This window comes from Xiphophorus couchianus, chromosome 20 (genome assembly GCF_001444195.1).
Source record: "Xiphophorus couchianus chromosome 20, X_couchianus-1.0, whole genome shotgun sequence".
Classification (NCBI taxonomy): Eukaryota; Metazoa; Chordata; class Actinopteri; order Cyprinodontiformes; family Poeciliidae; genus Xiphophorus; species Xiphophorus couchianus.
In genome coordinates, this window is record NC_040247.1 from 3,292,434 (window position 1) to 3,297,301 (window position 4,868).

The window sequence follows — 4,868 nt, forward strand, 5'->3', positions numbered from 1 at the left end:
ATTTATAATCATAAAAATATAGAATATAGAATATGGAATATAGATTTGTGCTGCGGATCAAATCTGAGGCGCCGCCAGCTCCTGGGTGTGTGAGCGGAGGACAGGAGGCAGATTTAAAATAATAATTTTATAATAAATAAATAATAAATTATTATTTAAAATAGTAATATTAAATCCGCCTGCTCAGATTATTTTCTGAACTTTTAGCTTCAGAAAATAATCAAAATAAAAGCAGAATGTGAATAATTGTGAGTTTGGTGCTGAAACCAGACGTCATAAAAAATCATAAAAACTTCATGCTGGTCTCATTTTTCAGGAGATTCTTTATTATTGTTTTTCATCCCAGATGATCTGCTGTCCTCCAGTGACATGGCTAAGTATGAAATCCTGCGAGATTTTGTGGGATTTGAGTTTTTAAAAGTGGGGCGGAGCCTAACGACAGGGACGTTTAGGGCCAGCAGCTTTTGGCCTTTCTTCATCTTAAATAATTAGTTTTTAATTTTTGAACATGATATTTTTACCAACATGCCTTTAGTTTCTAGACGCCTCTAAACTTTAAAAGAATTGGTTTTCCTGAATTTAGAAATGGAAAGAAACAAACAGGTGAGTGTTTGTTTTATTGTTTGGAGCATGCTAATGCTAACGTTAGCATGCTATGTCTGTACCAATTAAGCTAATTTGTTCAGTATTATTCCATGAAAAAAAGAGAGTTATATATTGTTAAATAGTGAAATATTTAACATTTAGTTCTAATTTTAATAATTAATTGTACATTATTCTAATTATTTTTGCACTGGGTTATGCTAACCAGCTAAGTGAATCATATATATTTTTATCGAATGGAGTCTCCACTCCGCCCAGATAAAATTCATCTGCTGTGATGATTCTGCAGCATCGGCGCCATTAAAGCAGCAACCAGGTTCTGCTTTGCTGCATTTTACTGCCCAGGATTGTGAAGGTGCCACCGGTGTAATTTATCGAAACATCTGTAGAGGGAGGCGCCTGTTTGGTAAGCTGAACGCCACACGGATCACACACACACACACACACACACACACACACACACACACACACACCTGGAAGTCTTTGTGTTTGAAGCAGCTTTATCTGATGTTTCTGGCCTGAACGGAGATGATGGACGTCCAGCTGAGACCAACAACAAAACTTCAGTCAGGAGCGCCTAATGGGCCGCCGACAGAAAACACAGACTGTTAGGTAAACCGGCATCAGCTGGATTCTCATTACTTCACTCCAGGGAGGAGGAAACTCTCCTCCACCCCGTCCTGTTGGATCCGTCCTGGTCTGGTTTCCTAGCAGGACGCCATGCAGAGCGTCTGGTAGACATTTTGTTCTGAGGATTTAACTTTATTATTTTAGCTCATTTTTACTTCCACAACAACATCAGACTTTACTTTTATTGTGTCAAATGAAGCCAACTGCTAGAAACTAAATGTTTAGCTAATAAGAAAATTCACCTGCCGGTAACCGGAAGTGGACTACCAAAATAAAAGCAGGCTATTCCGAACCTCTTTTTGAACTCCTTGATTTAATCGCTTTATTTCTTCTCCTCTTCATTGTTTCTTTTCCTCTTTTCTTCTTCAACATTTCAGGTTAAATCGAAGGATGAGCCGTTTTGAAGCCAATCCAGACGTTTAGCAGCGGAGACGCTTCACCTCTCGGCCTCACCAGCTGGAGTTCAGAGGTTCTCAACACCCAGCTTTTATTTTGATAGTCCACTCTCACTTATCTGCAGGAGAATTAGCATATTAGTTAAATAGTTAGCTTGCCAACTAAATATTTAAATTGTAAACTAAATCTTATGCTAGTTCAAAGGTTAACTAAATATTTAGCTATCTCAGATGGAAACGTTTAGTTTGGAGCTAAATAGTTAGCTTTCTAACTGAATATTTACTTTCAAACTAAATATTTATTTAAATTTATCACCAGGGAAACGTATATATTTGTCTGGCTAATGAAATATTTAGTTTGAAACTGTGACGTTTATAAATGAATAACATGTTGAACATGTGACTGATAATGAATCCATTTTATTCTTTTATTACAGACTAAATAATTTAAATGATTGCTGTTAATTTTTGACTAACTTTACAAACGACCATCATAAACAGCATGTCTGCTCCTTAATCTCTGGTAGATTTATTCTGTTCCCATTAAAGGTTTGACTTTACTGGAATCAGACTGGACCTTCTGAGTGAAAGGAAAACATCGAGACTAAATCAAGTTAAAGGGATTATTGTGAAATAAAATGCTAATTCTGTTTTCCCAATTGGTGATTAAAGACAGGATCAGTATATAAATATAATAACTGCAGAGTGACGGCAGCTTTCTGGGGTCTAAGGGAAGATATTTCAGTCAGAGTGAGACCTCTTGTCAGCATTCAGATCTAAACCGTGCAGGTTAAAGGAGCACACTTCCTGTTCAATGGAGGAAGAGTCAAAGTTTCCCCTGCAGCTCAGAGTCTGGACCGGTTCTGGTAGAAACAGAAACAGAGAAACGAATCCGGTGAGAGTTTCTGCTCCGAGCGGCGAGTTTAAAATTCATGTAGATGTTTGGAAACATTTTCATGAGGAGCTCAGATTGATCCGCCTGCTGAGCGATAGAGTCGGCCTGACAGAGACGGCTGCAGGTCAGAGAAACACGAGCAGCAACGCAAACACGATGAAACGATGCTGCAGCTTCGTCATCATCATCATCAGCTTCATCATCACCCAGATGGGATTTTAACAGCAGCAGGAAGCGCAGAGCCATTCGACGCTAAGTGTGTCGTTCAGGTGAAACGACACGATTCAGTCACAGAATCAGAACATTTTTATCTTCAGACAAAGATCTTCATTCAGACTGAACAGAGTCACAGAGCTGCAGGAAGAACAACCAGCCTGGATTCAAACCAACCACAGCGGAAACGCAGACGGTGAAGCTTTTTAGGTTCTCCAGACGGTGAAGCTTTTCAGGTTCTCCAGACGGTGAAGCTTTTTAGGTTCTCCAGACGGTGAAGCTTTTCAGGTTCTCCAGACGGTGAAGCTTTTCAGGTTCTCCAGACGGTGAAGCTTTTCAGGTTCTCCAGACGGTGAAGCTTTTTAGGTTCTCCAGACGGTGAAGCTTTTCAGGTTCTCCAGACGGTGAAGCTTTTCAGGTTCTCCAGACGGTGAAGCTTTTTAGGTTCTCCAGACGGTGAAGCTTTTCAGGTTCTCCAGACGGTGAAGCTTTTCAGGTTCTCCAGACGGTGAAGCTTTTTAGGTTCTCCAGACGGTGAAGCTTTTTAGGTTCTCCAGACGGTGAAGCTTTTTAGGTTCTCCAGACGGTGAAGCTTTTTAGGTTCTCCAGACGGTGAAGCTTTTCAGGTTCTCCAGACGGTGAAGCTTTTCAGGTTCTCCAGACGGTGAAGCTTTTCAGGTTCTCCAGACGGTGAAGCTTTTTAGGTTCTCCAGACGGTGAAGCTTTTTAGGTTCTCCAGACGGTGAGGCTTTTCAGGTTCTCCAGACGGTGAAGCTTTTTAGGTTCTCCAGACAAGCTTTTTAGGTTCTCCAGACGGTGAAGCTTTTTAGGTTCTCCAGACGGTGAAGCTTTTCAGGTTCTCCAGACGGTGAAGCTTTTCAGGTTCTCCAGACGGTGAAGCTTTTCAGGTTCTCCAGACGGTGAAGCTTTTCAGGTTCTCCAGACGGTGAAGCTTTTTAGGTTCTCCAGACGGTGAAGCTTTTCAGGTTCTCCAGACGGTGAAGCTTTTCAGGTTCTCCAGACGGTGAAGCTTTTTAGGTTCTCCAGACGGTGAAGCTTTTTAGGTTCTCCAGACGGTGAAGCTTTTTAGGTTCTCCAGACGGTGAGGCTTTTCAGGTTCTCCAGACGGTGAAGCTTTTTAGGTTCTCCAGACAAGCTTTTTAGGTTCTCCAGACGGTGAAGCTTTTTAGGTTCTCCAGACGGTGAAGCTTTTCAGGTTCTCCAGACGGTGAAGCTTTTCAGGTTCTCCAGACGGTGAAGCTTTTTAGGTTCTCCAGACGGTGAAGCTTTTTAGGTTCTCCAGACGGTGAAGCTTTTTAGGTTCTCCAGACGGTGAGGCTTTTCAGGTTCTCCAGACGGTGAAGCTTTTTAGGTTCTCCAGACAAGCTTTTTAGGTTCTCCAGACGGTGAAGCTTTTTAGGTTCTCCAGACGGTGAAGCTTTTCAGGTTCTCCAGACGGTGAAGCTTTTCAGGTTCTCCAGACGGTGAAGCTTTTCAGGTTCTCCAGACGGTGAAGCTTTTCAGGTTCTCCAGACGGTGAAGCTTTTCAGGTTCTCCAGACGGTGAAGCTTTTCAGGTTCTCCAGACGGTGAAGCTTTTCAGGTTCTCCAGACGGTGAGGCTTTTCAGGTTCTCCAGACGGTGAAGCTTTTCAGGTTCTCCAGACGGTGAGGCTTCCTGCAGGAGGTTTTAGACGTTCATCTGAATAAAACTAATGTATCTGAAATATCCATCTAACAAAATAAACAGATGCTTGGATGGAAATATCTACTGTTTTTTATTAACATGTAATTATGTAGAAGTGAAGGAGATATTAAAATGTGAATATTAACTATATTTATTAACATGCAAGTTAAATGTTAAACATCTAAAATGAAATAAATATATTTATAGTGATAATATTCTCTCAGTGATATAAAGTTATAATTTTTAATGAAAACATTCAGAGTAACAAACTTCAGAAGCTCCACTCAGACTTACAGACTGGAGGAAATAAGTTTTTATTCTAATTATTAAACACACAATATAATTACAAACTGACTTCATAGATTATCTGAAATGAAATAAATTCTGTACTTAGTGGAAAAATCAAAACCCAAACAGAACCGCAGTGTGAAACGGAGTTGCCTTGAG

At 40.6% G+C, this 4,868-nt stretch overlaps 1 long non-coding RNA gene across 1 annotated transcript; it reads left to right on the top strand.

Moving 5' to 3' along the window:
- The first annotated feature begins 293 nt into the window (after positions 1-293).
- Positions 294-4,499, top strand: LOC114135106 (uncharacterized). Its single transcript, XR_003593542.1, has 5 exons — positions 294-603; positions 893-1,009; positions 1,611-1,702; positions 2,178-2,946; positions 4,391-4,499. It is a non-coding gene; the product is annotated as an uncharacterized LOC114135106 (long non-coding RNA).
- Positions 4,500-4,868: the final 369 nt, after the last annotated feature.